At 40.1% G+C, this 23,267-nt stretch overlaps 1 protein-coding gene across 9 annotated transcripts in view; it reads left to right on the top strand.

Moving 5' to 3' along the window:
* Nucleotides 1-1,895: 1,895 nt before the first annotated feature.
* The window catches only part of mrtfba (myocardin related transcription factor Ba), a 131,880-nt gene continuing 110,508 nt past the window's right edge, over nt 1,896-23,267 (top strand). For 3 of the 9 annotated variants that reach the window (XM_069906228.1, XM_069906224.1, XM_069906227.1), the window contains exon 1: nt 1,905-2,058. The gene's annotated coding sequence lies outside the window, so the exon portion shown is untranslated. Of the gene's footprint in view, nt 2,059-18,935; nt 19,054-23,267 lie in introns of all 9 variants that reach the window. The other 6 variants (XM_069906225.1, XM_069906236.1, XM_069906231.1 and 3 more) reach the window with 6 other exon arrangements.

Here is a 23,267-nt window from a genome sequence, read left to right as displayed (position 1 = left end):
AAAGCTGTCTTATACTCGCACTACTGGTGTGGTTATTGTCAGTACAGCATTAACCTATAAAATTAGCATCAAGAGTCTTGATTCATCAAAAAGAAAGAAAAACTTTGAAAGCAGTTAGAAAAATGTAAAATACAACAGTTAAATACTGTTTCCAAGCTAAAAATATTGGGAATGCAAGGGGGGGAAAGAGGCAAAAAATTCTTATTGCTCACAAGCATGAGAATAATGTCTTCATTTGTGGCTGATGATATATTAACCAACACATGTAGATACTAAAAATTGACACTGGATATATAAACACTCATTTTACATTCCAGTAGAAAGGAAGGGTGGGACATTTAGTACTGAGACAAATGGAGAACATGCATGTTAAACTCCATATCATATAAACATGGGATAATATTTAGTTTGCCAAACTAATATTGAATGGAACTACTTAACAAAAGTCAATATGGTTGTTTCTGCTTCCACACTTTTTAATGTTATTTCCTTCATTTTATTTATCCTTGAAATAAGGAGATACTCCCAGAAATAACTGTAGATCTTCAGACAGCTGACTCATAGTCTGGACAATGATCATCTGCCACATGGTATTGTGTAAGTAGCAGTACTATTTTCATCGTTTGTTTATGGGGTGTTTCCTGTGCACACACAAGCTGCGATAGCAAAGGTTTTTCAGACTGTCATTCACCTTGAATTGGATCAGAATCAGAATTTAGTGTCATGAACATGTGTTGTGATATTTGTTGTTTTGCAGTAGCATTACAGGTGTAAAAATTGCTATTTTTTTTAAAATAAGTAAATTGGTGCAAAAGAAAAAAATGTGAGGTAATGTCTGTGGTTAATTGTCCATTCAGAAATCTGATGATGGAGGAGAAGAAGCTGTATTTGTACCACTGGGTGTCCGTTTTCAGGCTCCTGAACCCCCTTCCTGATGGTAGCGGTGGCCTTCGTTGTGAGGGTCCTTGATGTTAGAAGCTGCTTTCCTGAGTCACCTCCTCTTGTAGGTGTCCTTAATGGAGTGAAGACTAATCCCTATGATGGCACTGGTCAAGTTAGCAACTCTCTGTAGCTTCTTCCTGCCTTCCACACTAGAGACAGTGATGCAATCAGTCAGAACGTTCTCCAGGGAACACCTGTCGAGATGGGCGAGAGTCTTTGGTGACACAGCAAATATCCTGAAACACCTGATGAAGTATAGCCACTGGCAAGCTTAGAGCATTGTGGGAATATACCAAAGAGATCTGGGATTTTGAGCAGGTCCAAGAATTATTGTAGATTAAAAAGAAAAATAAAACAAAATGGACTCCAAGCAAAATGAATAAAACCCAAGTTGGTATTGATACCAAATACTTAAACCCAATGCATGGAATCAGATCAAGTATAGAAACACTGGTACAATTCAATATTAGAGTTGGATGGACCAAATAACCTTCATCTTCTGTACTTTAACCAAAAATTAGCCTCTAAAATGTGAGGAAATTTCTTACTCCAATGTTATTATTCTAGAAGAAGAGGTACTATGTGCTCGTTTTAAAATACAGACAGGACAGGGGAGTAGGGGAAACCTTTCAATCTGTTTTGATGGGAATGGATTGAAATGCCACCATGCCCAGATGGAGCTAATTTATATTTTTTTTTAGCCCTGCATTGCAGATTATTTTCTGCTTTGAGGTTGGTTCTTTTGCAGGATGCCCATCACAGTGGGAAGGAAGACTGCAGTGGAGGGGAATGGAATAAAATAAATGATGACATGAATTGTCCCCTCCCCTTCAGAATCAGGAACACAAAGAATTCCTTCAGAGCTTCTGGGATGCAGACTCTGCAGCCGAACAACAGCGCAGCAGCAACTTACCCACGCGGCCACGGCGCGCGCTCCGGGCGGGGAGAGGAGGAAGCGGCGAGGCGATGGCAGGGGCGCCGACGCGCATGCGTCACCCGCGCGGGCAGGCGGCCGTGGAGGGGGGGGAGGTTTATTTGCCCAGTGAGCGCGAGGGTTTGTGGGAGTCTGTTGCGCTCTGGCACCGGTCGAAGCGCTCGGCACCTTTGGCGACCCAGGTGAGTGGACGTCGCTCCCGGTCCTTGTTGGGGAGGAGAGCTCAGGCGTGCGAGCCTTGCGGGGGCTGAGCGGGGCCGATGTGCTCAGTGGACGTTGCCATGGTGACAAGCCGGGGAGGGGGGGGGGAATAATGCGTGCAGTTGTCGTGGTGGCTGGGAGAGTTTCTGCCGGGGGTTAAGGCCGGGGTTAGACCTCATTAACTCTTCCCCCCCACCCCCACCCCCCTCCAACTCTGACACTGGGAATGTGGCCTTCTCCTCCCATCTCCTGTGAACTTTGCTCCAACATTTCAGTCTTCATCCACGGCGAATTCTGACTGATAACATTGGCCCGGGTTCAGCAATGCCCATGTGCCTGTTATCTCAGAGCAAACACAACCCAGAGCCCTGTCAGTTGAAATACAATGAAGGTGGAACGCCTCAGTTCGGACTATTAAGTAACGAGCTTAAAAATCATGCACCCTGTGTGGTTTGGTGCTGCAGATCCTGCAGTATGAAATGCAGGAAGGCATCTCTCTTATTTTGGAGTGCATCCCTATTTACATGAGAATGTGTTACCAAGAATGTTCTACAAACCTGATAGGGTGTCTTTTTATAGAGTTAAGTTGCTTAGCAATGCTTTTACGAAGCTTTGTGTGACAGGAAGGGGTAGAGTAGTTTATCCTAAATGATAAATTATTGAAGAACTACTTAATGACATTACAGGTATTTTCATGAATTTATTTTCTGCCATGCTTCATAATTATTCCTCAGAAAAGTGCAGGGCATGAAGATTTCATTCAACCACATAAGTGAATGTTTCCTAGTGCTATTTTTGTCTTCTAGTTTCTCTTGATTGCTATGCGTGGACGAGCGACTGTTTTGTTTATTCTTAGACCTGTCACTTTAAATTTTATAATGTGTGCAGAACAATTTAGTATCGAAAAGATGTTCTGATCAACAGGAGTCGTTCCAGAAGCAATGTTCAAAATGTCACTGTTTTTGTGGGTTTCCCCAACGTGTTTCCATTTCTGTGACTGAAGCAAATAAGGTGAACTTTTGATTCCTCTGAAAGGATCTCTTTTATGGCAATTAGTCGTATCATTTTTCATTGAGGAGTGGGTATCTTGTGCACCCAATAATCCCATTTAGGATTGGGGGAAAAATTAGAACCCTTAGTAGTGTGCAATCTTAAAGCTGTGTGACTAGTCATCATGGGTAAAAATTACACCCGTTAAAAAGGTTTTGAAAAATAATGTAAATTTTGTAAACCAGAAACGAAGAGAAACTTGTATCATATGATGCCTTCAAAAACAAAGTGCATTTTAAACTTCATTTATTGTTGCTGTAATTTGCAATTGTGCATGTTACTGAAATAGATGTGCAATTACAATGAACATTTCACAATCTAACATTTCTGACATAATTTTAATATATTTTTCAGAAACAACAAAGTTTAGCTATGTGTTCTGACTATTACTAGAGATAGTTTGACCTATAATATTGTAAGAATTGTTGACATTTTATTATTTTGGATTAACAATTCAAATGTTTTGTTTTTATCTATAATTTGAAATCAAATTTATTTTCCATTGAAATGGAGAAGGTTTTGACATATACCACTAATTATGCAAGTTGACCATCTATTAGAAGTGCTTGCATTTTCATGGATTTAAACTAGGAATCTAGGTTTTCATATCTTTCACTTTTTGGCTTGGCTTCGCGGACGAAGATTTATGGAGGGGTATGTCCACGTCTGCTGCAGGCTCGTTGGTGACTGACAAGTCCGATGTGCGACAGGCAGGCGCGGTTGCAAGGGAAAATTGGTTGGTTGGTGTTGGGTTTTTCCTCCTTTGTCTTTTGTCAGTGAGGTGGGCTCTGCGGTCTTCTTCAAAGGAGGTTGCTGCCCGCCGAACTGTGAGACGCCAAGATGCCCAGTTGGAGGCGAGATCAGCCCACGGGCGGTGGTCAATGGGGCAGGCACCAAGAGATTTCTTTAAGCAGTCCTTGTACCTCTTCTTTGGTGCAACTCTGTCTCGGTGGCCAGTGGAGAGCTCGCCATAGAACACGATCTTGAGAAGGCGATGGTCCTCCATTCTGGAGACATGAACCACCCAGCGCAGTTGGGTCTTCAGCAGCGTGGATTCGATTCTTGCGGCCTCTGCCAGCTCGAGTACTTCGATGTTGGTGATGAAGTCACTCCAATGATGTTGAGGATGGAGCGGAGATAGCGCTGATAGAAGCGTTCTAGGAGCCGTAGGTGTTGCCGGTAGAGGACCCACGATTTGGAGCCGAACAGGAGCGTGGGTATGACAACGGCTCTGTACATGCTGATCTTTGTGTGTTTCTTCAGGTGGTTGTTTTTACAGACTCTTTTGTGTAGTCTTCCAAAGGTGCTATTTGCCTTATTACTGGCTAAGATGTTCCTACTAGATCCCTGTGGAACCAGGAGTCATTTTTGTTTGTTTCTCTGGTCCTGCAAATGTTGAAGACCGAGCCCATCAAGTTAGGTCATGTTTCCGAAATGTTAAAGTCTTAATGTACTTGAGACCTCTAAAGTGGAAGCCTTTTGTGTAAATCAGTCTATCTGTGATCGATTAATAGTTTATTGTTGTGACTCTATAATGTTGGTGCAGATTTGGTTTAATTCTTGAAATGGCATGAATGGGATGAGCCTCTCTAAATCTAAATGATATATGTATCAGACATACTGTACAAGTGGTCGATCCTTGCATCTGATGAAATGGTGCAGCCGAGATAGGTAAACTGGTTGACCGTTTTGAGTTTTGTGTGCCCGATGGAGATGTGGGGGGGCTGGTAGTCATGGTGGGGAGCTGGCTGATGGAGGACCTCAGTTATCTTCAGGCTGACTTCCAGGCCAAACATTTTGGCAGTTTCCGCAAAGCAGGACGTCAAGCGCTGAAGAGCTGGCTCTGAATGGGCAACTAAAGCGGCATCATCTGCAAAGAGTAGTTCACGGACAAGTTTCTCTTGTGTCTTGGTGTGAGCTTGCAGGCGCCTCAGATTGAAGAGACTGCCATCCGTGCGGTACCGGATGTAAACAGCGTCTTCATTGTTGGGGTCTTTCATGGCTTGGTTCAGCATCATGCTGAAGAAGATTGAAAAGAGGGTTGGTGCGAGAACACAGCCTTGCTTCACGCCATTGTTAATGGAGAAGGGTTCAGAGAGCTCATTGCTGTATCTGACCCGACCTTGTTGGTTTTCGTGCAGTTGGATAATCATGTTGAGGAACTTTGGGGGATCGACAATGAGATAGACAACAGACTCGCCAAGGCAAATAGCGCCTTTGGAAGACTACACAAAAGAGTCTGGAAAAACAACCAACTGAAAAACCTCACAAAGATAAGCGTATTCAGAGCTGTTGTCATACCCACACTCCTGTTCGGCTCCGAATCATGGGTCCTCTACCGGCATCACCTACGGCTCCTAGAACGCTTCCACCAGCGTTGTCTCCGCTCCATCCTCAACATCCATTGGAGCGCTTACACCCCTAACGTCGAAGTACTCGAGATGGCAGAGGTCGACAGCATCGAGTCCACGCTGCTGAAGATCCAGCTGCGCTGGATGGGTCACGTCTCCAGAATGGAGGACCATCGCCTTCCCAAGATCGTGTTATATGGCGAGCTCTCCACTGGCCACCGTGACAGAGGTGCACCAAAGAAAAGGTACAAGGACTGCCTAAAGAAATCTCTTGGTGCCTGCCACATTGACCACCGCCAGTGGGCTGATAACGCCTCAAACCGTGCATCTTGGCGCCTCACAGTTTGGCGGGCAGCAACCTCCTTTGAAGAAGACCGCAGAGCCCACCTCACTGACAAAAGGCAAAGGAGGAAAAACCCAACACCCAACCCCAACCAACCAATTTTCCCTTGCAACCGCTGCAATCGTGTCTGCCTGTCCCGCATCGGACTTGTCAGCCACAAACGAGCCTGCAGCTGACGTGGACTTTTTACCCCCTCCATAAATCTTCGTCCGCGAAGCCAAGCCAAAGAAAAGAAGAACTGTACAAGTGGCTTTTAGTGATTTTTTTTGTATCTATTAATGCAATAGTCAACCATCAATTTCATAGCCATCAGAAATGTAAAACTGAAATGTTGAAGGTGTCCAGCATGTGTGCAGAGACAGATTTTCTTGAAGTCACTATTGATTAGAAACTCAGCTGGGCTAGCTGATCTTTGCCTACAAAAGTCCAAATCAAAAGAGAAGAGATTTACGGTAAGTGAGAGGAGAAAGAGTTAAAGGAGATCTGAGGGGCTAATTTTCACAGAGAGAGTGGTAGATATGTGGAGCGGCGCCAGAAGCAGTGTTAAGAAGTGGGTACAATTGTATGGTTTTTTTTATATAAAAAAAAATAATTTAGGGGTACATGGATAGGAAAGGTTTAGAGAGATGTTGCCAAAGGAAAATGGGACTACCTCCTGTAAATAGCTTACATGGACATGTTGGGTCAAGGTACTTTGGTTTCAAAATTGCTGTAATGTTTAATTTTAACTATTACAACAAAATAAACTGGGTGATATAGAAAACACCTTTTCTGTTGCTCCTTTCAATTTAGTTGCAGCTTTGTAATCTTTTTAAGTTTTAAAATTCCTCAACCTGAGAAAACCTTAATAAGGAGTGAAGTCTCATTCTTGCTCTATGCCAATGCCTTGTTTTGGTGCAACTTCCATGCTTTTACTTGAAACATCAAAAATGTACAACATTTAAAGTTTCTTGTGGACCTTTTGGAGAGGAAGGGAAGCAGTAAACGAGTACATCGATACAGTGAGAATTTATTATTGCATAATTAGATTTTCATTGACTGACACTCTCAAAAAAAATCCTTGGATTTTTGTATACTGCCTTTCACAACCTCTGTCTTAATCTGCCCTTGCAAACACTGGCAGAGATATAAACATGTAATAATGACTATCTATAAATATCTTGGTTTTGAAGAGGTTACATGGGAAACTTGAGAGATCCATTCATTACTGCTTCAAAATCGTGCTGTGGAATAGTCTTCATAAGACTTGAGGGAGCAGTTGCAGCCCTGGTGTCTTGTCAAATGAGTTAGTAGCCCTTACTACTGGGCTATATTTCTGCATCATGATGTTTACCACTTTTTTTTCTTCACTGGATCTTGGGTTTCTGTCCATAGCATCCATTCAACTCATCGCTTTTCTATGGAATGGAATTGTTTACGTTACTCCCATTTTTTGAGTTGGGATCTATAATTTTATAGATATTTATCCAGGTATATTTTAAATATGAGGAAATGGTTCTGCGTCCATTATTCTTTTAGGTGACCTTCTCTATTCTTGGGTGACAAATTATTGAACTAGCCTCCAATTCTTCTATCAATGAACTAGTATGTATCCTCTGCTTATTGACCACAGTGTCATGGGAAGTAGATGGTTTCTGCTCATGTTGCGGTGAGAATGTGACAAGTGGTTGGAGGATGATATTGTATGATTAAATAAAAATAATCTATTTGCTGAATAGGCTCCATTGGTTGTAGTGCTGGCTCAGAAGTTGCAACAGAAATTGGTATTCGGCATCCTTCTGCTATTGTCCATGTATTGGTTTGAGAAGGAATTTGCTTCAATGTTCATCATACCTGCAGTTAAAATTAGAAAATAGGATTTTATGTTTTGACAGCACAATTAACATAATAAATAGCATGTGCAAAAAGTCAGTCGAACCTACCGACATTTTTTTTTCTTTCTTTCTTCACTGCACTGACCCTTGAGGAAGTTTATTGCTCTATGGTGCTGTCACACATGGAACCTTATTTCAGCATGAGTTGTCATTCTCACAAGAGGTAATGGAAGTCACTGTCCCACAAATTTTCAGAAATTTAATAAATAGTAAATAATGGGTTGTAAATATAGCACACCCTTGCAATTTCTTGTATTTTATTTCTTGTAATCCTACAAAACTATATTTAAATTCTTAATCTTTGTACAATATTTGAGAATGAAGATTGCATCAGAAAATGTTTTGCTGGAAAAATTAGAAATTAAGATTTTTTTTGCCTACTGTGTCTACAATTACGCTGTTAGAAACAGAAGGACCTTCACAGAAATTGCTCGAGACAAAAATTGAGAACAAAGAACATTTATTACAACAACAATGCAAAGTTGGGTGCTTCCCCTTAACCTGGGAATACACACATACACTGGGGCTCACCCAACTTTTATACAGTGAATTTCAGTATCAGAATACCCTCCCCCTTACATTCTTCTGCCCCCTGGATGGGTTTGGCATAGGCAATCCTTCCTGCCTACGTGTAGTTTCAATGGACTTGGAGGACCAGGGGGTATCCTGTCGGTGTCTTCTCATGTCATTATCCCCATTGTCCTTATTCACAACCCCTTGCCCTTGTCCCCATTCACACCTTTCCAACTCTCAGAGCTACAGTCCCTTCATATGCAGAGTTCGCTAATCCTTGTCTAGGGTTTACTAATTAAATATGCATAACTTGATAAATCTATGTATGGCTTACTAATTATATATGTAGAACTTGGTACTTCTGTCTAGGGCTAGGAGACCCTTATCTCATCCAGTCTATCTCAACTTCCTACATTCTATTATTCCTTACCTCTCCTTATCTTATTCATACGGTGGGCTCACTGATCCTGTTGAAAGGACTAGAAGGTTCTTATCTTACATAGGCTGACTCTGCTTCCTGCATCCTAATTTCCATGCTTGGCCTGTTCATACTGGTTTAATCCATTACTCCACGTGTCTGTACTAGTTTCCCCATCTTTCATATTTTTATGTCAAGTTTACTCATCTCTCACAATCCTCACTTCTCTTTTAGATCAGTGATACTGATCTCTCAAAAAGATCAGTGTTACTGATCTCCCACAATGCTTAATTTAACGTACATCTCCAGTCACCTGGTAACCAGTGTGGTGAACACATCAACACAAGTAATACATATTCCAAAGCACTCTAACATGTTAATTCAAGTGTAACTGTTAACTTATATTACTGTACTTGCTACATCTGGATTTTCATGACTTGAATAAATGCGATTACCAGATATTGCAAATACACATTTAGCACATAAATTTATTTAATTTGTATATGAGGATATTAACTTTTTGTACAAACTTAAAGAAATATTGCTTTTGTGTTCAATGCCACATAATGCAACAATTTTAAAAATTGAATAGGGGTCAGTTGTGTACTCAACACAGAAATGAGTTGAGCAAAATTTCTAGATTCAGATTTATTGTCAGAGTGCATCATGTGCAATCCTGAGATTTTTTTCCTGTGGCTGAGACTGAATTGCCACTTAATGGTAGTGCAAAAAAAAACTACACAATGTACACCAGTAAACAAATGAAGAAATGTAAACAAATTGTGCAATAGAGGAAAAAAAATCAATAAAATTCAGAAGTATGAGTCCCTGATTGAGTTTATTGTTGAGAAGTCTGATGATAGAGGGGTAGTAGCTGTTCCTGAACCTGGTGGTGCAAGTCTTGTGGTACTTGTACCTCTTTCCTGATGGTAGCAGTGAGAATCGAATTCCACAAATAGAGTTCAAAATTTCATAGCCATCAGAAATGTAAAACTGAAATGTTGAAGGTGTTCAACAGGTCAGGCAGCATGTGTGCAGAGACAGATTTTCTTGAGGTCATTATTGATTAGAAACTCAGCTGGGCTAGCTGATCTTTGCCTACAAAAGGCAGAGTCCAAATCGAAAGAGAAAAGATTTACGGAAAGTGAGAGGAGAAAGAGTTAAAGGAGATCTGAGGGGCTAATTTTCACAGAGAGAGTGGTGGATATGTGGAGTGCTGCCAGAAGCAGTGTTAGAAGTGGGCACAATTGTATGGTTTAAAAAAAAAAAAATCATTTAGGGGTACATGGATAGGAAAGGTTTAGAGAGATGTTGCCAAAGGAAAATGGGACTACCTCCTGTAAATAGCTTAGCCAGCATGGACATGTTGGGCCAATTAGGCCTCTTTCTGTGATGTAAAACCCTCTGATCTGAGAGTTCCAAAATGTACTGGGGCTTGTAGGTCAATTGAGTGTAATTGGGCGAAACAAGGAAAGGGCCTATTACCATGATGAATGTCAGAATTTAAAGAGCAAGCCAGAGTCTGGGTATTCTCTGATGAGCAGCTGGCAGGTAGAGCTGTAGTTGAAAGTAAAGATATTCTATTATATGGCACAATTGATAACCTTGCCTCCTACAATGAAGGGAAATCTTATGGAGTCATCAAATTAAGAAAAAAGGATGCATATCAAAACCATTGGAATGGAAAGCATAAATGTGGAAGAGATGTAATAGAATTAGAGAAACTAGCAATGGATTGGAGTCTGATGGAAAACTGGACAGGAAGTCTGGGAGTAGGAAAGGCCACCACAAAATCTGGGTTTTGTTTTAGTGGTTATCAGTGAACTTCCTATCCATAGAAACAAAGGTAGTGAAGTTGAAGGGAATGGTGATTCAAAGGTGATCCATGTGAACATGATGGAAGTACTGTATTCCCAGGGTCTCACTGAATATTGCCATGGGAAATTTTTGTATCCATCTGAGAGGGAAGACCGGGTCATCCGAAAGAAGCAAAAATCTATCTGCTGGCGTTTTGGGTCAGAACCATTCATTTGCAGTTTCTTCCATCGTCAGAAAAGAGCACCACTCTCGGTGCAGCCATCTCTTGATTGCATTGAAATTTCACCTAGAACTTTCTGTTAAGGTCTCAGAAGGGGAAGTATAGTTTCATGAGTGGGGCTTGTGCCGTCACTGACTAGATGAAGTGAGAATGTCAGCACTGAGGCATGCTTGATACCATTTGTATGTCTTAAAAGTTTCAAGTTTCTTTATTAGAGGAACACAGTAAAATCCCCATTATCTAGAATCCAAGCAACCGGCAAAAACATTACGGAAATACAAATACAAAAGTTTAAAATTGCGCCCCCCCCACCCCAGTGGTTAGTTTGCTAATCCATGTAACACACAATCTTAAGCAACCAGAAAATTCATTTATATGGCATCTACCAATCCAGTTGGGTGCCGGATACCTGGGATACTGTATGAATGAACATTTAACTAATTTGGAGGGAAAAAAAATCTTTTTGTATTGTTTAAGCTGGAATCCAAAAACTGCTCCCTTTAAATGAATAACTTTTCCATTAACATAGTTGGAGGTCACTTTTCCAAATATGTGCCATTGAGCCCTTCAAGCATATTCTGCATTTCGATAAGATCATAGTGATTTGATTGTAACTTCAAATCACGAAATTTCAAGCCATTGTTTACCACAAATCCTCTTCCTTCATTTATTCAAAGCATCTCCTTTCACCACTCTGAGGAAGAGAGTTCCAAATATTCTCAACTCTTTTGAGAGATAATCAATTATTTCATCTCTTAAATGGGCAGCCTATATTTTAAAAAATGTGAACCCCTCATTCTAGATTCATCCATGAGATGCGACATCCTGGCTGGATTCAGGCCATTGAAGCCTCTCTTGATCCCTCATGTTTTTAAAGCGGGTTCCCTCGCACTCTTTCAAACATAAAATTACATGAGCTTAACCTGCCCTATCTTTCTTTTTGAAACATCCCAGCCATTATCTGTGACATTGCACAGTGTAACATCTTGCATTTGAGTATTACATATTTAGTCTTGTGTCTGTCACCATGAAATAGTACATGTGCAAGTAAATACAGCAGTCAAACTCTAATTGAGCATAATCAGGTCTTTGTGATGTTGGAAGACTGTATTTTCCTGACTATCAGATGTTATTCTATTAATGCTTCAGTTTTTAGGATATCACTCAATAGAATAATACTTTTTGTGGTGAATCCAGTAAGTTTAAAGTAAACTTGCAAAACAGAATTTTGAGTTTAAAGGAGTGGAGGAAATGTGGCCCTGGTAGGTGAAAAAGAATGTGGGAATCTGCTTGCAATGTGTTGGATACAGATCTATCAGGATTTCCAAATAATCCGATAGTGGATTATTGGAATTTTACTGTATTTAGAAAGACACAACTCCCTGCGATGAACAATAATTGTTTATTACATTGGAACAAAAAGATCATTTTAGTATTATTAAACTTAAGCTTGTTGTTTTTAAAATCTTGGCCATGTATTAATGCTGTGAGGCAGTAATATTATAACCTAGAGACACAGAAATCCAAGATGATCACAGTGAATGTGGATAGTACTGTTCATGTTTTTAAATTTAATTTTTAATTTAATATAAAGATACAGTATGGTAACCGGCCCTTCCAGCCCATGAGCCCAGACCATCCAAATACACCCAAGTGATCAATTAACTTACTAATCCTGTATGTCTTTCAAATGTGGGAGGTAATTCGCAAAGGCACAGGAAAACGTACAAACTCCTTACAGACAGTGTCGGATTCAAACCCTGTAATAGTTGTCCTAAACACTACACTAACCATGCCACATATTAAAGCATATTACTTTGTGGTTAAAATCTGACCAGTTGTTTTTGATGCATTTTTCATTGGGAAGAATTGTAATGAATATCTTTCCCTGTTAACTACAGTTTCCATTAACAAAGCCTTGTGTATGAGATTGCCTAATTTGCAGATAAACCAGTTGAAAATTTGAGACCTGGAACTAGTTATTTCCACCCTCATTTTTGTGAAGTAAATTGTGGGACCTCTGTTATTGATCATTTTATTCAGGACAAGTTAGGATGCTGAAGTGGTTTGTTAGCACAATTGGTGCACCATCCTCCCAACTCTGCTTGCCTTTAAATATTTCTTCTAGTCCATCAAAATTTTAAAAACCTGTTGTGACCAAATCTTTCCCACAGACTCGGTTGTTTTTTTTCCTTTAATGGTGGTGTTTTTCAATTTATCCACTATATTTAATGCTCCAATTAGAGGATTTTTTGTGTTTTTTTTAAAACTGAATATCCTCCTTTTGACTTTGAATAGAAAGCATTTGTGCCATTTTTAAACTTTCAACCACAAACACTCTGTTCCCTAAGTTTGAACAAATTGTGTGTCTTCAGATGTGCAACTTGAAATGTTGTTTCCTTTGCAATTCTGTCATCCCATGCCAAATCAAAATGTGAGGTTAGACTGTTGCATAGTCAGAGTGACTCTATTAAGACAAAAGCAAGTTCTCCAGATTTGCTTGTTTGACCAACTCTTCTCCCAAAAAAAGGTTGTATTATTAAGTAGATATACCAAGTGGAAAATGTTTATATATTAAACAGGATTGTGTCTTCCCCCCCCACCACCCCATGTGCTGTGCAATAGTTCTTTTTCAATTCTAATATCTTGCAAATGGTAAAGAATGCTGGCAGGATATGTTCCATATTCTGGAAAATATCTGTACATCTATATTCAGGTATTAGCCTGAATGTTTATGAAGTCCATTCCTTTTAGGTCCAGATAGTTATTCCATTGTTCAGTAAAATGTAACCAAGCATTTTACTTTTTGCGACTAAAATGTTATAAACGGTATAATATTCCAGTTTAAATGTCCAAATCTTTTTGATTTGGCTGGTTTTTATGATAATTTTTTTAAAAAAAAAGTAATTGGGCCTTTTTAGTTCCTTTTTGATTTTCAATTTTAATTCCATTTTGATTAGAAGTGGCACATTGCACCTCGGTGATAATTTTAAAAAATAAGCATACTTGTGAAAAAAGTGTTAACAGTTAATACTTTGATGCTACAGTATCCCCATATATAGTATACAGAATCTGTAGTGTACCTGTAAGCTATTTGTTTGTAAATAGGGATCAGTGTGGGGCAGTGGTGTATCTAAGGTATGGCAATTGGCAGGTATTGCTTGTGTCCTGGGCATCACTTGAAGGGAGGTGCTACTGAGCAGTTTCTATTAAAGTCAGAGAAGCCATCCTCTGAGGAGCAGAATTTTTAGGTGCTTGTGAATCAAAATGGTTCAAACTCTGGAGAAGTGACTGCTGGTTCCCATGGAAATGGGAGTAAAATGCTGCAATCTCCATGGAGATGGGACATCACATGGGCCATGTGGCTGAGGCTGCAAACTCGTCTGTTAGAGCGTGGATCTGGCAGTGAGGCCCAGCCCGGTCCAGCCACGTTGGCTGAGGCTGCAAACTCGTCTGTTAGAGTGTGGATATGGCAGTGAGGCCCAGCCTGGTCCAGCCACGTTGGCTGAGGCTGCAAACTCGTCTGTTAGAGTGTGGATCTGGCAGTGAGGCCCAGCCCGGTCCAGCCACGTTGGCTGAGGCTGCAAACTCGTCTGTTAGAGCGTGGATCTGGCAGTGAGGCCCAGCCCGGTCCAGCCACGTTGGCTGAGGCTGAAAACTCGTCTGTTAGAGCGTGGATCTGGCAGTGAGGCCCAGCCCGGTCCAGCCACGTTGGCTGAGGCTGCAAACTCGTCTGTTAGAGCGTGGATCTGGCAGTGAGGCCCAGCCCGGTCCAGCCACATTGGCTGAGGCTGCAAACTCGTCTGTTAGAGCGTGGATCTGGTAGTGAGGCCCAGCCCGGTCCAGCCACGTTGGCTGAGGCTGCAAACTCGTCTGTTAGAGCGTGGATCTGGCAGTGAGGCCCAGCCCGGTCCAGCCACGTTGGCTGAGGCTGAAAACTCGTCTGTTAGAGCGTGGATCTGGCAGTGAGGCCCAGCCCGTTCCAGACATGTTGTTCATCCATTCCCGCCTCAAATGACTCCAGGACTGTGTTTACGAGGCATTCGGCCTGAGTGAGCCCAAGTGTTTCGAGGAATTGCTGAACTGCAATGACGGGCTGTAGGAACTTGTCATCCTGCACTTCATCAATGACATGTACATTGAAGACTGCCCGTCTGTCCTGGTCCTTTTTTTTTTTTCACACCATAAATCACATTAACCATGATACACACTTTTTCCTTTTCACACATATACAGTGCCATTTTCCGTCTGTCCTGGTCTTTAGGAGCAGCTACACTGAACCTCCATGGGTCAAGACAGACTCTGTGATCTTGGCTCTGCTGAGTGTAGAAAGGGAAGAAACTGGAAAAAATGACTGATCACTTCATAGACCAATTTGCATCAGTGAAGGCAAGGAAGGTGCAGTTATAATTTTCATGTAGTGCCATAATTTGTTAATTAAAAGATCAACGAGGTGACTTGTACTTTTGAGCTGATATGGTAAAGTTATTTAAAAGATGGGTGTCAGATGTTTGGACAGGGGCACAATTTCAGTGCTTGCCATAGGCACTATTTGCTGTAGATAGGCCCCTGGTGTGGGGACCAACACGGGGCTATGGGCAGAGAGCGTGGCAGTGGGAACAGTGTGGGAACCGACGCGAGGCTGTGGGCAGAGAGAGTGGCAGTGAGATCAGAGTGAGGTCCGATATGGGGCTGTGGGCAAAGAGCAGGGCAGTTGGATCAGTGTGGGTATACAGTATATGCGATCGGTCGTTGCCCGAACCGATGTTAAAGTGGTTGGATCAGTGTGGGTATACAGTATATGCGATCGGTCGTTGCCCGAACCGATGTTAAAGTGGTGCATACCTGTACATGGATCTGAACTCCTGCATGAAAAAATTGACGCATGGAATGTAAAAGGTTGTCCAACTACCCCTGCTCTAATTGCAAGCTGTCAAGTGGAATGTTAAATATTTACAATAGTATGGTGAAAATATTTGAAAAATAAATTTTGGATACCTGTACTGGTGATTATGGGAACCAAGATGTCTTTAAAAATGAGAAAAAGTTGATTCTTGGAGGAAGTAATATTTAGGCAGTGGTGATTCAACAGTATTTGGGCTCCACTTAAGAGTGATTATGGCAAGAGCTCAAGGAATTTCATCAATTTCTCTGGCTGTTGGGGGTAATGTAGATACAGGTATTTTCAGAACAGTTTTGTATCAAATTGACTTTAAAACAGGACAAAAATAATTCCAACAAAGAAGCAAAGTGTATTATGCTTGAATTATTTTCAAGATTTTGCAAGAGGGTTATCTGAGGGATATTTAAATTTTAAGGATTTTATTTAGATTTAAGAATTACCAAGAAAAAAACCGCTTGGAGAAACTTTTTGAATGGTTATTGTAAGAAGCAGATTCACCTATTTTGTGCTTCTACAGCTCCATTCCCATTAACTTGCAGGCCATGCATCTTTTTAAACACACAGGGACACAGACAGACACCCACACAATGCCTGGCTCTTATTCTAATTTGCCATAATCAGAAAAAAAAGCCCTTAATGTTTTGACTTTGCCAATTGTCATCTAAAAAGTTTTGTGCATTTTTTTGTCTTTAAATTTGTCTGTCTTTCTTGGGAAATTTTCTTTCATTATCTCCTATTTTTCTATCATGTTTCTTCTATGGCTCCACATTTGTTGCAGCCAGTAGAATAGTTGCTTCACAGGTCCAGTGGCTGGGTTCATTTCTGATCTCTGGTACTGCCTGAAAATTGGACATTCTGCTCGTGACTGTGCTTTCCCTGGAAGCTCGTTTCCTCCCACAACCCAAAGATGTGCAGGTTAATTGGTGAATGGTATGGTTTGATGGGGAGGTGCAGTTGGGAGAATGTAAGGGAAAAAAATACAAAGGAAAGGAAAGCAAAGTTTTTCAAAGTATCTTGTATACATGATGAGTTAAATATTGAATTGAGGGATGGGGATTACATCTTGACTTTACTATTTAAGAGTTGTTTAAAGAAACAAATAATTTGATACTTTAAAATGTTGGTCAATTTTACCTTTTGATAGTCTAACCATGTAAATCTAAATATAAAAAAACAAGGCTGTTATTTCAGAATAATTTACTTAAACATTTGAAATTGTTCAAGTGTTTTTTGGCAGAAAATAAGGTTTTCCTGCTTGTTTAAGCTTCTCATCTTTGCTATTCAGAAGTACTGGGGAAAAGAGAGGTTAAGTATACCATTGCATACCATTATTTTCCTGTTCATTGCCTTGGCAACTATAATTAGTCATCACTTCGATCTACCTCCCTTGTTGCTTTTTTATTTCGATATCATGTTGAGGGTTATTTATGTTATTAAGTTTCTTCATAAGCGAAACTGGAAAAAAACAGATTTACAAAATTCATAAATCAACCAAAATATTTCTCTAAATCAGTATCAGAATTGTAATTGAATATTTTTTAAAATCCCTAATCTAAGTTATTCACATAATGTGTGGCTTATTATGAATTCCATCTGTTATTTTCTTTAGATGTATCAAGCTTTTGCTGTTGACATTTGGAGAATTGTTTTTCCAAAGTATGCCTTTGGTATACTACCTACCAATGCTCTACATTTTCTATGGCAGATTAGGGAATGTACAAAATATAGGATGTTTATTTTGTAGGATTCCCAAAGTATTTTCTCGATGAAATCCCCATAGCCTTTTAATGTGACATAATTTATAGACTCAAAATCATGTGTGCTTCATTTCTGATCTCTGGTACTGCCTGAAAATTGGACATTCTGCTACGTGTGGAAGCCATTGTTCAATTTTTATTTGCATTGAACACTTTGCTGATGGTAAGAAATGTTGGGAATGTAAGCAGCAGTTTAGATGGTCCAGAGACATAGGGTCAATTTTGACCTTGTGTGGTCTGTGAGAGATTTGCATCTTTACCTTGGGTTTCCGCAGAAGCTACAGTTTCTCTCCACATTTCAGAGACACACTGGTGGTTAACCTCAGGAAATGACTACAGAGTGTAGGTTGATGGGCATGTGAGTGAAGATAATTATCAGAGCTACAGAGGAAAGTGACTGCAGTAAACTTGGGTTATTTATTTATTTTTAATTTTGTTTTTATTTGGATATCCAATATGGTAACAGGCCCTTTCACCCAATTACACCCAATTGACCTACAACCCCAGTACATTTTGAACGTTCAGAGGAGACCCTTGCAGACACAGGGAGCACAAGCTCCTTGCAGACGGCGCCAGATTTGAAGCCAGGTAACTGGCACTGCTCACTGCTACGCTAACCGTTCCACTTCTGGCACTCGTGAGACTTTGCTAGAGGGCTGAACTATTGGAAGTTTTTCCAAATTGTATTTTAATTTACTTTACTGTAACACTTTAAAAAAAAAAAATAATAATAATAAATTCTGGTGCAATGGGAGCACAAGAACAATGATTCAGAAGCCGAGCCACAAGGAATTCTGGGTAATGGGGTAGCAGACTATTGAGTTTTACTATAATCGGTGTACTTTGTGTGCAGCCAATGTGGATTTGGTGAGCTGAATGGCTTTCAGCTCGTTCATAATTACATAACGTTTAAAAACTGGTATACTCGTACCAATTTGTTCCAGTCATCGTCATCATTGATAAGGAATGGTAGATAGGATTTTAACTCTACAGCATTTTCCAATAGGAAATGTATTGATCAAAGGTTAAAAATGTAAACTGTTGTTAATGTGGCTTTATCAGCTTATTGCCCAAATGATGTTTTGAACTTTGGAGCTGTTTTCCTCATGAGGAAACAATTTTGCTTTCACCGTAAGTCTTGGAGTTGTCCTTTCTAATCTAAATAATATTTTGAAAGTTGAAAAATTACAGATTCTGAAATAAGTGAGTGAGTGGCATTTAGGGGTGAGCTTGTGACACCGGAATTCACTGCTGAATCCTCCGGAAGTGTCGTGGGTCTATCAATGAAACACTTGGGAAGGAGGGTGGCCACTTGACAACCCAGAAGATGCCACCACTCACTTGGCTACCCCACAGAGGCGAGACAGCAAGTCTCAGGAGTGCAACAAGGAATATTAACATCTAGTTCTATAATAACGTACCAAAGACCATACTACGTGTGGAAGTAACTAGGTTAACGATGTATTTTTCTTTGGTTTGGTCTTGTTCCCACTGTCAGCTTCTCGAGGCATATGCTATTATAACATCAAACATCCAGTCAACGTCCAATGCTACCCCCTTCCATTCTGCTCGTGTGTCTGATCCTGATTTTTCGTATTTCCATTTCCTCAGCCCACCCAGCCTCCACATCGAACAGAAGAAAGCTCTTTCACATGCAAAGCCTTGGAAAGGAATTGTGACAAGCTGTCAAGAGGTCCCTGTGCAGAATTGCATCACTGTGCCTTTTTAGGTGCTGATACATTTCTCAGTCTGGATATTTATCTTCATAAGCACTACAATGTAGCACTACCCTCACAATCTATATTTGGGTGAAAATAATGGATTTTCCAATTAACAAGACTGAAAGAGATACTTGGGTTGACAAGGCCATATAATGTGCTGTTTTCTGTGTAGCTGTTATGTGACTTCTGTCAGTTTTACTTGCTTTTATTGTAGCATTTGTGCTTCTGTGGGCTCTTTCAGTTCCAAGGTTTGAGCATATAAAGTCGACTTGCATCCAGCATCCTGGCACATATCTCATTCATCTTCCTGCAGTTTATATCACTTCATTTGTTCACTGATTATGAATTACTTTTAGAATTCTTAGGTTGTGTCAAGTACAAGTCTTTCTGCCAGTTAAGAATACCCTAGTGTAGCCAAAAGGGAGGAGAGAACCACCTAAGAAGAGATGTTTTCATGAAAACATCTATTTTGCTCTGTATTTTAAAGGGTTTCATTACAAAGTTTTCTTTGACTAAATCAGCTTTGATGTTGTGCACCATTGTACACGATCCAATAATGTTTGCTGAACCATGGTGTGTTGAATGCTTCAGAATTGAAAGAATGTGGATAAATGGATAATGCATTTTGCATTAAATTATTTTTACAGGTTTGTTCTCTATTTGTAAGTAGTAAACATTCCTTACTGGATGGATACTGCATCTGAATTGGGGGAAAAATGCCTCCAAAAATCAGTAAATAGTGCTAATTTGATATCATTAACATAATTCAAATAAGAGACTTGCATTAATATAGCAATTCTCATAGCCCTTTGAAAACATTCCAAAGTACCTATAGTCCCTGAAGTACTTTTCAATTGATTTTTTCATGTTGTTTTGGTTTGGAATTGTTTTCGTCCTTCATGATCCCAACGCTACCCACAATGATTTTTGAGCCCTGGCATCCGCAATTCATGGTTAGCACATGTTAGAACCTGCCCAGATATTCCTTGATCCTTTTCCTCCAGACTTTTGAGGCTTGTTTTATTGGGTTTTTTTTAGTACTTTGATATTTCATTTTAATTGGTGATGCTGTATTTTTTTAAAATTTATTTTTCACACTATGAACCATATCAATCAAAATACACACAAAAATTTCCCTCTTGAATATACACAGTGGCATTTTCTCCCCTTTTTTCCCCCTCCCTTCCTTGATGCTGTATTCTTGATAATTCAAGCTGATAAACACTCCCAAAAATTCTAATTGGTTATGTTCAATGGCATTTGAAATCTGCTTTTTAATATGCAAGTACTGTTATTAACAGGTTTTTAATTTCTTAAAAGTTTAAGTGATCACAAACCTAAGAAAATAAAACTACAAATGTTTTGGGAGGATTGGCAATATCTTTTAGTGATTTAATAGACTTAACTGAGGTCATGCAGCTTTGCGTTTAATGCTTTAATTGTTCTGCAAATTGTGTTTTGGAGTTTCAGAATTCAATATGTGCTGCTTGGCTGATAACAACAGAAATAAAACAATCTTGTTAACCATCAATGCCTAGTGTGAGAGTATATACATTTATTATGAAGTATTGCTGAGAGAATTGTTCTTGTTCACGAAAAAAAACAGGCTTTCACATCAGTTGGCTTCAATTGGCGATTAGAACTTTTTAACCAGAGATGCTGAACTATTTTCAGATATACAGAAGCCGGACTTTTATGGTTAAGAGAGCCATAAAAGTTTCTGGGATATTTTATTTTGCCTATGTATTTGTGCATATTTTTCTCTATAATGTTTGGACATCAGGGTCCCTAAAAGAGGCCATGCAAGTTGATAAAATGGTAAAGAAGGCACATGGTACGCTTGGCTTCATTGGTCAGAGCAATGAGCATGAAAGTAGGAAGTTGTGTGCAAAACCTGGTTAGACCGCACTTGGAGTATTGTGGGCAATTCTGGTTACCCCATTCCAGGAAGAATATGTTGGCCTTGGAAAGGGTACAGAGGAGATTTGCCAAGATTTTGTCTGATTTGAAGCAAGACAAAGTTGGGTTGTTTTCTCTGGACCAATAGAGACTGAGGGGAGACCTGATAGAAGCCTATAAAATTATGAGAAACAGACAGGAAGACGATCAGAATATTTTTCTGGGTGAAAATGTCAAATACTAGACAGTGTGAATGTAAGGTAAGGGGGATATGTTTGGAAGAGATGTGCAAGTTATTTTTTTACACTGGACGGGTAGGTACCATGAGCAGACTGCCAGGGTAGAGTTTGAGGATTTTAGATAGATGAGAACAGGGAGTGGATGGACATGGATCATCTCTGCCAAAGAGATTTAGTTTAGCATTGTGGTTGGCATAGAGTTGTAGTCCAAAGGGCCTGTTCCTGATTTTTACTGTCTGTGTTCCACATTCTCGTATGCAACAACCCAGGCATATTGAGCATAAAATCAGCAAGCTCATTTAGACTGAGTGTCCTGTTGGGATAAAGCAAATCTCTGCTTTTGATAAACAATGGCCAGATGAATGTTTGCAGCAGCTTAAAAATCAGATATGATGTACCAGCTATCATTATAGCAACCTCAACATAACTGTTACAAATAATTCAAGAGTATCACAAGCACACAATTTATTGGTTCGCCACAAAACCTCTTGTCACAGGGCTTAACCCATGACTAAAATGTATGAACAGCATGCAAAATAAAGTTAGACCAAATGGAATTCTCAGAGGATGCGTCTGACGAAACTCATTTGGTATTTGCCCTCAACTGAATTCTGTTGAATCAGCTGCAAGAATTGACACTACAGTGAGAAATTCCCATAAGTATTCTGAAATGTTGCTGTATACTTTCAGGATTGAACCAAAATAACACTGATCCCACATGTGAATCTATGTGAAAACTGACCATGAAGTGATTTGGCTAAAATGCACATTGTCTTGCATTAAAATTAGTAATTTAAGACCTATGATAATTTGGAGGAAATTGTATATATTCATTGAGGCAGTCTACATATGAAATCCAATCCAGTTGATGATAAAATTGAGACGATAGCAGCAACATAATTCATAATTGCGGGAGACTTCAACCAAGCCACTATCAAGAATTGCCTAATTTGTCAGTGTCTTTCTTTCCCCCTCCCAATCAGAGTTCTCAATATCCTGGTCCACTCTTGCATATCTATGGAGAATACTTCCCATACTATACCAACCTCCACTTTGGCAAGTCAGATCATTGGGCTGTATTGATGCTCCATGGATGCAAGCCAAGGAGGAGGGCCCAGTGATGAAAATCATTCAACGATAGTCTTAGGATACAGATGACATCCCGCATGACTGCTTTGAGTCAATGGACTATGAGAATTAGGTGAACAATGCCAATGAATATGCTGCTTCATGAGTAAGCGGGTAGAATACTGTGTGACTAAGAAGACAATAGAGGTATTTCCCAATTGGAAACCTTGGAATAACTGGGAAGTCAATTCATTGCAGAAAGCCAATTTTAATGCTTTTTAATCGGGAAACCTGGCCCTCTACTTGAAATCCAAGTATGATTTCTGCAAGGCATTCAGAAAAGCCAAGGGAAGGTAAGACAGCAAGCTCGAATGCCAACTCTGGCCCGTGGTGACTATGGCAGGGCATGCGTCCTCTCACAGAATATAAAACAAAGATCAGCAGCGCACAATGCAACCCTCTGACACATTTCCTAGTGTCGAACAGGGAAGCGATATCTACAACACCTGCCACAAGGAAAGTTGCATCCATGAGCACTGCTGCTAAGCTCTGGCTGGATGAACCTGTGGAAAGTGACTAGTGTACATTGGGTCTCGGGATTTGTCTGCACAGATTAACTAGTGGATGTGTGCACATCTTTAAACTTTCCCTGCAACTGGCAAAGTGCCCACTTGCTTCAACCAGGCTGCCATCATCCCATTACCAAAGAAAAGCATAAACTGGGCTTAAATGACTGCCAACCAATGGTTTTGACATCTGCAACATGAAGTGCTTTGAGAGACTAGTCACAGCTCATGTCAGCTTTAGCCTGACCCATTTCAAATGCCTTCCAGCCAAACAGATCCATGGCATAAGTTAATTCCCTAGCTTTCCACTTGACCAAAGAACACCAGGGCATCTGTGTTAGACTACTTGTTCATGGACTGGAGTTCTGTCATCATAACCATAGTCGTTAACAAACTCATTCACAAACTTTAGGATCTAGGTTTCAGATTTCAAATTTATTGTCAATAAGA

The sequence above is a fragment of the Narcine bancroftii genome, chromosome 12 (genome assembly GCF_036971445.1).
Source record: "Narcine bancroftii isolate sNarBan1 chromosome 12, sNarBan1.hap1, whole genome shotgun sequence".
Lineage (NCBI taxonomy): Eukaryota > Metazoa > Chordata > Chondrichthyes > Torpediniformes > Narcinidae > Narcine > Narcine bancroftii.
This window is presented reverse-complemented; position numbering and strand designations above follow the sequence as displayed.